This window comes from Passer domesticus, chromosome 12 (genome assembly GCF_036417665.1).
Source record: "Passer domesticus isolate bPasDom1 chromosome 12, bPasDom1.hap1, whole genome shotgun sequence".
In the NCBI taxonomy this organism is placed as follows: domain Eukaryota; kingdom Metazoa; phylum Chordata; class Aves; order Passeriformes; family Passeridae; genus Passer; species Passer domesticus.
This window is the reverse complement of record NC_087485.1, coordinates 10,954,537-10,965,310: the sequence shown is the minus strand read 5'-3', so window position 1 is coordinate 10,965,310 and position 10,774 is coordinate 10,954,537. Positions and strand designations below refer to the sequence as shown.

The window sequence follows — 10,774 nt, the reverse complement described above, 5'->3', positions numbered from 1 at the left end:
GATACATTAAAAAGGAGCACTTCTCACTATAATTACTGAAGGCCATCTGACCCTGGTAAGCAATAAAGCTCCATTTTCCCCTCATTTCCAGCTGTCACAGTTTTCTACCGGGCCATGGAGACAATGAGAAAGAAAGCTGGAAAAGTCTTGGTCATAATTCTGCATTCCCTGGCACATTTCTCAGCTGTGGAATTATGCAACAGAGGAATCTGTCCTCGGGTGTCTGCTTTTCTCCTGCCATGTGTCATGGCTTGTGTTGCTGCCTCCAATGCCCAGTGAAACAAAAAGAGCCCTCACTGCAGGAGGCATTTGGGCTGCTGGTAGCAGAGTGAAGAGCTCTGTGCAGGGAGCAGTGCTCTACTCCAGGAAGTGCTCAATACCATTGTTTATCTGGTAGGATTCTGGAGCACCTGAATTTCTCTTTGGGTTTTTGAGTCTTATTTTTTTTTATTTATTTATTACTATCTTTGCATCCAAGTGAAAAGCTTACAGGAAAGAGCCACTATGCAGTTTAAAAACAGATTAGTGAGCAGATGTTCATCTAATCCAAGAACCCACCAGGAATTTTTGTTTATTATTGGATTACATTTAAACCACAAGAAAGATAAAGCTGCTCCTAGAGTGTGCATGTATAGTGCATATCAGGGCCATGCTACTGCAGGTTTTAATGGAGAAACCCCAATTTGGACACATAACCACAATAACAATAACAGGTAACCCAGGTCAAGTTGTTATACTTTCAAACTCAGCTCCTTGTGCCACTCAGATTCTCACCAGCAGAGATTCACCAACACCCCAGAAACATCTGATGTCTGGCTGAGAGCCATTAGGACTTGCTTCCAAGATTACAGTCCAGACCATTTTAGATTAACTATTTGGTTTCTTTTCACACCTCCACAGGTTGGTATGATTTCACAGCATGTGTTGGAAAAATATACACCTTGATTTTACACTATGCCAAAGGCAGGTGGTTAATTGGTTATGCCATTAAGTAGCCAATCCCCACCACAAAAGGCATAAACAAAGTTACATGAATCAATGTTAATAAAATACTGAAACAAGGACTCCCAAACAGTCTACATGTATTGATCAGACATGGAAAACCACAGAACCAAGCAAAACCCCAGCCCCTGAGCCAACTTCCAGCATGGCAATTGAGGGACTCTGAGCTCCTTATTTTCATTTGCACAAAGGTTTCTGAGGCATCACTCTGGCAACAGAAAAATACCTCAAAGGGGATATAAATATTCAACCCTTAAGGTCCATTTATGTTGCTAGAGGGGTGTAAAATGGCCTTAGGGTAAAAGAGAATTAAGATAATAGATTTTAGGGGCAGAAGAGATCCTTGTGATTACTTAGTCTGACCATAGAGTTTTACTCAATAATTCATTTGTTGAGTTGATGCCTTCTGGTAGTACCACAGGTACTTTCTGCCCAGTGAGCCATGAGGATATTTTGCAATGAACATGCCAAGGCTGCACAGTGCAGTGAAGTGCCCTCGTGGCATCCAGACATCCCGTTTGTAAGAGCTGAGTCCCTTCTGCTTGGGCTAGAGCCCACCAGGCTGGGAGTGTCCAGGCTGATAGTGCCATTTTGGCTGGGGTACAGCATCAGAAGGAGCATCAGGACAGACATGCAAGGAAGGTTTATAAGAATTATTTCCTCAATAGTTAAGGCAGCTGACTTCCCACATGTGCAGAAGTCACAGCCTGAAACCAGAGACTGTAGTTATATAAACCCCACTCTGCTGCTGGTCATGGTCTTTGGTGCTGAGACACAGCTCCAGCAAAAAGTGAGAAGGTGGGAAGACCAGCACCAAGGTGGATGCAATAGTTCTACTCTAGAATGCAAGAGGATGCAGTCCCTGACACTGGGATGATCTTCCATCCTTCTGGGTAGAGAAGTTCACATGCACAGTGCTGGATCAAGCTCTTTATGCTCTAGATGACCTAATTTAAAAAAAAAAAATGGTTCAACATGCAGGCTCTTGCTAAAAAAAAAAAAAAAACAAACTAAAAAAAAAAACAGATGCTGCAAGTGAGCTGCACAATCTTGGGTAATTAAATTGTAATAAAAAATTTGCTTCATTCATTAACTATGGTAATTGACCAAAAAGCAATAGGACACCTGCTATTTTCATTATAACTGCCCTGATATAATTCAGGGTGCAATCTCCATGTGGAACAGGTCATTTAAGTTTAACATGGCTTCAGATTATTTTATTAAACAGCTCATAAATATGCTCGCTTTTTATTTCCAATGACTACTTTCAACAGAGTTTGACCAAAGTTGAACCCTTAGCCCAGGATTTATAACAAACAGCACTTCATCAGATTTCTAAGAGTCTTCTCATGTCCTTTTGCCCATTTCCTTAGGACCTATTCAGCATGAAATGTTGTCTCTGTAGATCTTTCAAAGGTCAGTGGGTGTTGCCTCATATTTTGCTTATTTGTTATTTAAATGTGATCATGTATTGCCTTGTTATTTTTATTTATTATTTACAATATGTCAATAGATGGAAGTGTCTCCCCTGCAGAGTACTGTCTGACAAACAGATGTACTGGAGATGCAAAAGAACACTTCCATTTTTCCAGTACAGGGCGCTTTTTTTTGTTTGTTTTTATATCCTGCAAAAGAAGGATTTATTGTCTAACTGTATGGATGTCAATGCTGAGCCAATTCTGCAGCCCAGTCAGACAAGGCTCTTACTGCAGTAATATTTACCCAAATAACAAGCATTGTGGCAACTGGTCGCAAGGATGCAACCAAGCACATTTCTCACAGTTTTAATTTAAGTATTAATGAAATATGAGTAAATAACAAGAGCAGAAAATAAAATGGATTCATATAAAGCAATCATTTCAGTGAGTTTTTTTACTGTAGAAATTATCCCAGAGCTCCTAAGTTGTATCTTGAGAATTTTAGCTAAGCTGCTTCTTGGCCGAGTTTTGCAAGGGCTCTGCTTATTTTCAATTTCAGCTGTACAACTTGTTCAGCACATTGAATGATTTAACCAAGCAGATTTAAAGTTCAGTAGACAGTGTTCTTTGTTAGATTTTAGTCACATACCAAATTCAATAGACTCTGCTGCAGGCATACGTCAAAATGCCAGGAAGGCATGAGACATTGTTGAGTATGTTGGAGTTTATTGTTTAGAAAAAATTAAACTTGGTCTCTCATTCAATCTTTTTAATTAAATAGTCATACTCTAAACCTCAAGGGACAAAGGAAAAGAGAGAATAAAGGCAGTTGTTCTGTAAAACACAACAGATATTTCTTTATATCTGCACTGAAGAAGTCAGTATATGTCGTCTTCCCCAAAAATAAATACAAGTATTTTGGGTAAATGTGTTCCAAGCAATGAATTACCATCACTACTATTAGCTATACCTGCATAAGATCATTAACAAACAAACAGCTTTCCTGCATAAATAGAGCTTTGTTTGTTTCTGCGTAAGAACTGCTATCATATTCTCTGCTGGTGAGTTTTGGAAAACAAGTCTAAGATCTCACACAAAAAACTGAACAGCCATATGTGATAGCTAGCTAGAAACCAAGTCATTTTTCTGCTCCCTGTCTGCAAATTTGTCCTTAAATATGAGCACTGAACAGACTGTATGCTAAATCCCAGGCATGAGCATTAAATTGCTTAAGCCAGAGAGCTGCCAGGATTCTGCCAAGCCTCCCGTTTCAAGGAATCCACTCAAAGGCCACTATTAATAGTCTGACCACAAACCCAACCACTGGATTCAGAGTGGGAACACTTGAAAAGTGCTCCAAGTGTGGGCTACCACACCACAGAGAGCCAGCAGCCTTTAACTCCGTTGCCCCTGCAATGCTGGAAGGATGTTCCCTCTGCAGGGGTCACGGTGGGAAGCAGGCTGCTCAGTTATGGCTTTGCTTTGCTAGACCATCAAAGCAAGATTTTAATTTCAGACCATCCATGGGGTATGGGCCTTTCCACTCCCTGCCATGTTTGCCCAAACAGTAATGCACGTCACCAACCAACATTAAAAATAATGATGGTTTTGGCTGCTTTGACTGTATGATCATCAAAATAACAACAGAAACAATAAATCTCTTTTATCCTAGTTAATGCTAAATTGTGTGACAGAAGTGCTTAATTCCTGCAAATGTAATGAGAATGGGAAGTGGTACAAATTCTAAGCCATTGAATTACAATCTTTAAATGGTAATCCTGTTTTCTTCCTTGCAGACTAATTCACAGTAACTTGCAGCAAATCAATCAGCAACTCTTTAGATTTGGCTTCTTAATAGTCATATTCTCAATTATCTGTTTAATATGGGTAGAAATAGTTAATTATTTCTCTTACAAAATATTTTCAAATGCAAAGTGAAGTTTTACAAGGTTACGACTAAAAGATGCACTATTTCCTTACACCAAACTGCCCAGTCAGTAAAGTCACCCGATCAGTGGTGATCAAAGTGCAGCCATGGACTCACAGGCAGGAGCCTCCATCTGCTCCCTCTGAGAGTTCCTTGGCCAGTGTGGCACAGCAGGTCAATGCTGAGTGTACTCATCTTTAGTAGTATTTGAAAATAAGGAAATACTTCTAATGTATCTACAGTTTGAGAAAGAAAGAAAATTATCAATTACTGCTCAGTATTTGGCAGTTAGGCTTACAGCTTGGAAAACACTGACTTAACCCAACATAGTAAATTTTCCCACTTGCCTTCCCACTCTCATGAATTTTGCCTATGGAGTTTGTTCATGAAACTAAGCCTTACCTTCCTTATTCTGAAACTTTCCAAACCCAGACTAACCTTTGCAGTGGTTTTAAAATGCCATTTAACACAAGACTTAAAAATAGGGGTTGCAAAGGTTTACCCAGCCTGGTCTCCAGTGTCCAAAATGAGCTACTCTATTATGAGGGCAAGCACAAGATGCACACAATATGATGTTTTCCCAAATTACTTTACAGTCTCCAACCAATTTTATCAGGGTGCTTCCCAAACCAGAAACTATGTCTGTGTTACCTGAAAGGATTTTCCTTGGTTGTGACCAGTCCTGTTACAGCATAGGTCACAGCTGAGACAGCCACAATACACAGAGTATTACCATACAATATCAAAAAAAACACAACCCATACAGAGTAACACCTCACCACATCAGAAGGCTGCAAGCATCTGCCCTTCCTGTTCTTTAGCCCAGCCTTTTATCCCCTCATGTTGATGCCCTGCCCCTGTGTGCCCCTGCTCCCTTTGGTGGTTGGTCAGTGCCCCTGGGCACTCCATGGCTCATTGCTGCCAGTGCTGCTCACCTGCTGCTCACAGCTGCACCCACTGGGGATGGGGCTGGGCCAGACCCACTCCCAGGCACCACAAACTGTGTGCCTGCACGGGCCATGCTTTGAACCCTCATAAACTTTTAGCATCCTGACAGGAGGAGCCTGACAGGTCAAATATTCAGCAGGAGGGGATGGGATGGCTGGTACAGGTGTTGTACAGAGAAGGAGTGCAGGATTTAACTTTTTGCATGAATATATCAAAGCAGGTATTTAGCTGAGAGTACAGTAGCTATGTGGCAGTTTAATTCTTTTTTTTTTAAGCAGAAGTTAACTTTTTTATTTAGTTGAACAGGCTTGAAGTAAATTCTACAACTTTCATTTTGAAACTACAATAGCCAATAATCACTTACAATCCAGGTGCTGGGGAGGTGTGCAAGAACCTTTTAAAATGTAAAATAACATGATTCTCTGACAAATAGAAAGGAAATCATTTTCAATCTAAAAGCAGTTGGAAAATTCATGATGTGTACTCATTAAAAGTGCCTTCAAGATATCAAGACAGGCTTTCTCTGTAAACGCCAGATGAATAAGAATGGTAAGTAGCAGCTATGATGTACAACGCTTCAATGAACACAGTTGGGTTTGGTTTATGCTGCTGGGTTGAGTTTTTTTAATCAAATCTGTATTGCTTAAAAGAGTTGTGTATGTACTAAAAGTAGGAAAGGAATAGGGTAGAAAATCTAATCCCACCTCGGTGTAAGATGGAAAATATTGATGTTGCTTTGTGAGCAAATATTGGGACAGTAGAGGCACCACCTTTTTTTAAAATTACTAGCTGCTTAAATATCTAAGTGTGGAAAGCAAGACACTTCACTCTCTCTGTAAGGAGGAACAGTATCAACTCTTTCAGCACCAACTGAAGCCCCAGATTTTGCCCAAGCTCAGTGCTGTTCACAGTCATTCATATGGGGCTGCAAAGGTGAACAGGGCTGTGTTGGGCTCTGAGTCAAACAGCCTTCACCTTGCTGCCTGCAGGAAGATAACCACAGCTCTGAGTTATAATAATTCTTTTACATTATAAAAGTACCGAAGCTGCTCTGTCAAGATTTGGTCCAGTAGCTCCAAAGCCACCACGAGCTTTACAATGGATTTGAACAGGTGATAGCTAAAATCCCAGTGATACTAAACAAAAGGTATGGGATAGAAATTCTACATATGATACTGTAAGGGGTTAATTATTTTTTATTCAAGTGCCATTAAATTCACAAAGGGATCATCCATCTACTTTGTTCCAAGGACTCAGTTTCTTATAGCACCTGACTAGCAAATCTTAGTCACAGCAGTATTTGTCTTGAGCTGCAGGTGATCAGCCTCTCACCCTCTGCTCTTCCACACAGGAAACCCAGGATGTTTCAAAGAAACAGGTGCAGTTATCAACATTTAAACACACAGATGTTAATTAATCACCAAGAATAATAGTGACCTGGTTCAGTTTTTCATAGAGCCACCTATTTATTCTGCTGCTTAAGTTTTAACAAAAACATGTGTAACAAACTTTACTTCTTACTTCACTTTTATAGAGTGAAATTCTTAAAATAACAAAAACACAAAATAAAATTAAAACATCAAACCTTTGGGAAGTCTCGTTATTTCTATTTTTAAAGTCTGGAGAAAGAAGAGATGGATTATGAGCAGTTACAGGCTCTTCTACTGTTCCTAAATCTTAATTATGTTTTATACTCTGCAACATACTTCATAAGGAGCTTAACTTTAAGCATGAGCTTAAGAGCCATTGAATCCAAAGAGAAGAAGGCAAAGTGTGAGAATGCTGGTAACCAGAAATGGTCTCTTGGCAGCCCACAGGTATCATTATTATCTCCAGGCTGACAGAGGCCACTGACACCTGTGGGAGATTTAGAATGGTTTGATTTACCTGGGTTTTTACTGGTGTTTATTTTTCTGTTGTTTAAATTTTCTGCATGAAATTTAAGCGATTTTTACATCTGAATGTGTGCTGAATCAGTCTGGTCCGACTGTCAGTGGGCCTGAAGATGGATTTTTGCAGTCACAGTGAGGGCTGGAGTGCAGTCAGGTCAGCCCATGGGGACTTGTGCCCACTCCCAATCCCAACATCCATCACAAGATCAGCCAGGTGAATGTCTCTGTGGTGAAACTGCACTTCCCACCCACCAAACCTGACAGGGAGGATGGCAGGGAACCCCTGGAACTGCTGGTTTTTTGTAGGCATTTCCAATCCATGGCACCAGGCCCACCTTTCTCCTCAGTGCTTTGATTCCAGTCATTTTTCATTGGTGTCAGAGGTCAGAGACAGATCAGTGCCATGTTACAATATCTGCCATCCCAAGGGAGGTAGGGATTTTGAAACTCTATCCTTCACCCCAAGATGCTGCAATTTAAACAGCCTCGTGTCAGAAACAGAAAAACATCAAACAATCAAACATGCAGAATCACAGGCTGGAAATCATCTCTCCTGCCCTTTCCTTCTCTCCAGGCTTTTAATCTTACACAGGATTTTTTGCATGTGCATTAAAACAATTCTTTCCCTAAATTAGTTTTGACTGTAGCTCTGGATCATCCAGTGAAGGTGTTTGAAGGCAAAAGAATCACAGCATCACAGAATCAGAGAATGGTGTGGGTTGGAAGGGACCTTACAAATCATCTCATCTAGTCCAGTGTTACTGCCACAGGCAGGGACACCTTCCACAAAGACCACACTGGTCAAAGCCCCACCCGACCTGGCCTTGAAACACTCCCAGGGAAGGGGGACCCATAATTCTGATTTCCTCAGCCTGGTGCAGCCAGCAAAATGCCCTTGATCCTCAGCAGGGCCTGCATGAGCCCACAGAGCCCCATACCACAGGGAAGGCTCCCTCCTGTCTCAGGGATTTTCTGTGAGGATCCTGAAAGTCACTTTTCCATTTGCATTGCCGAGCTGAGGCTGGCTGGCTGTTGAGAACAAGCAGCAGAGACTAATGACATGGCCTCGAGTCTGCATGAAAATGACAGTCCTGAACCAGTGGCAACAAGCAGAAAGCAACATTTGCCCTCAAGAACAAGGCTTGGATAGTGCCTGTATGTGCACTGTGCCCTGCAGGGACTCTGCAAACCCGTCATGTTATTCCCAGTTGCCTGTTATGAGCAACAAATACAATTCCGGAGGAATTTTTTGCTACACATGAAAGCTCATACAGTTTGTAATTTTGAGAGTGTTGTCTTTGGGGTTTTTTGTGGTTTTGTGTTTTATTTTATGGGGTTTTTGTTTGTTTTTTTTTTTTTTTTGGAGGTGTTTTCGGTTTTGTTTTGTTGTTTTGTTTTGTTGTGTTTTTTTTTTTTTTTCCTGATACTCTCAACCTGAATGCTATTTTATTTCTTCATTGTAAGGCTTTTTGACTTATTCAACTTTTATTTTTCTGTGCTATGAAATGCTTCTTGTTGGCTGAACCAGGTGATGCTGATACAGAGTGCTTATGTACCCTTACATTTCCTTGGCTCCCAGATATTGACTGCAGATCTGTATAATTAAAACCATCCTTCCCCACTTGAATGCCTATTTGGGGTCTCTGTTCTGAGTAGGACAGCAACTGCTCCTTGTTAGGGTTTCTTAAGAGTGTAAATTATCCCAGAATACATGGTATATGTAGTTTGTCTCAATTTCTATAGATGACCAATCCTCTTGTCATCTCCTTTTCTTTTATTCTGTTTCATGCCTTCAGCAGCAGAGGGCAGGGCTTGTGCAGTGCCCGCCTCCCACCTGGAAGCACCTGAAATCAGGCTCCCACAAGGATTGTGTCACTTTCCAAAGGGGTGACCTTCCTCCACTGCTCAGGTTTCTGCTTCTCAGTCTGTTTGTTTGGTCCTCTTGTGCTCCTGGCTCCATTGGAATGGCCCTAGAGAACTGAGATAGTACCCAGGATAAAAAAAATAAGGCCACCAATCTTACCAATATGCATGGAAAGGATTTGAAATCACCTTTGCCACTTTTGAATGTTAACCAAAACTCCTGTCCAGTTAGGAACACTACAAGCATTTTGCATTTTTTACAAATAAGGTACCTCATCCTGGCAAGAGCTTTTACAAGTACAATTGCACTGTAGTTCTATGAAATAAAATGTAATGCAAAACTTACACTTTCCAATTACACAGTAGTAATTGTGAATAATTTAAAAAAATCTCTGGCCTTGTTTATGGCTATTTCTAACCCTGAGCTTGTGCACACTATACAAACACCATCTGTAGAGAATGTAAGACAACTTGTGTTGGAGCACAGATAAACAAAAGTGTATCATCAACCTTTCAGTGAGTGTCCACTTAAACAACTATTGTCTGTACCTTCTAAATGACATCAATTCAGCAACTTACCTTTTGGACTCACACTCCTGCTTTATTGCATATAAGTTTACAGACCTGTTGATCCTGTTTCTTGCCAGAACATTTATGCATATGCCCCAAATCCCTACAGCACCTCCATCCCATCCTCCCCGAGCTCCATCCGGCACGTGCACCTCACATCCTGCCCCAGCCCCTCCGTGTGCAGCCTGATTATGCACCAGCAGTTGACACAGGGCAGTGGTTTCCAAATTCTTGCTGTGAAAAGCTTTTGAGGTGTTTCAGTAGAAGGCTGCTGGTTGTGAATACGAAAGCAGGGGCTTTCCCCTGTGCAGAGGCCCCTTCTTAAGTATAAAGTACAAACAATGAAAATGAAAAGCAATAAAAAAAGAAAGATCTGGGCTTTGAATGCTTCTTAGGGTCAAGCACTAAACCCTCTTTTGACAGCTACACAACCCACACTTGTTCTCCTCAAGAGAATTTGACCTCAAGTAAGGAATCGAACAAAGTGCATATTTTGTCTACAGTGGACAAATACGTTGTTCTAAAGCAACAAACTGCAGATAAAATATACAGATAACGATAGGGGGAAAAGCCCACACTCCCTAAAATGAAACCCCACTATAATTTATGCACATTTTTTAAAATAGAACAAAGTGTTTTTTATTTCACTGACTTTGTATTGTATAGCAGAAGCTTATTAAAGCATTATATTTCTCCTCTGTTATTGATTAACCAAAGTCAAATAACATTATCATTTTGCTTAATGCATTTACAGCACAAATATTTTCCCAGATGCTCTGCACAGGCACTTCGCAGATTTCAGTGGAAGTTGTTTACATGCTGAAACACTGAGCCTGGATAGAAACACTTTGCTGTGATAGCAACACACACCCAACAGTTTTCATTTTCTCAATTCAGAAGGAAAATTGCTGTTCCTCCCTCTTCTTCAAATTCTCTTTCTCCAAGAAATATTCCTACGTCATTGGAAAAAATTACAGGCATGCTCGTAATGGCTGCATTTCTCTGTCCATTTTCAGCTAAACCCTGGTCCAAAGTATCCTGAAATCATTGGGATTATTTTTACAGGCTTCATGGGCTCTTATTTAGCCCTGAGTGCAGCACAAAGCAGCTGTTAATTTCCATAGTGCAGGGCCCAGTGGTGCTGCTGCCCCCCT

General features: G+C 40.8%; 1 long non-coding RNA gene across 1 annotated transcript; it reads right to left on the bottom strand.

Moving 5' to 3' along the window:
* Window positions 1-536: 536 nt before the first annotated feature.
* Window positions 537-5,139, bottom strand: LOC135279343 (uncharacterized). The gene is made up of 2 exons (XR_010346615.1): window positions 4,999-5,139; window positions 537-1,949 (listed from the first exon to the last, which is right to left on the bottom strand). It is a non-coding gene; the product is annotated as an uncharacterized LOC135279343 (long non-coding RNA).
* Window positions 5,140-10,774: the final 5,635 nt, after the last annotated feature.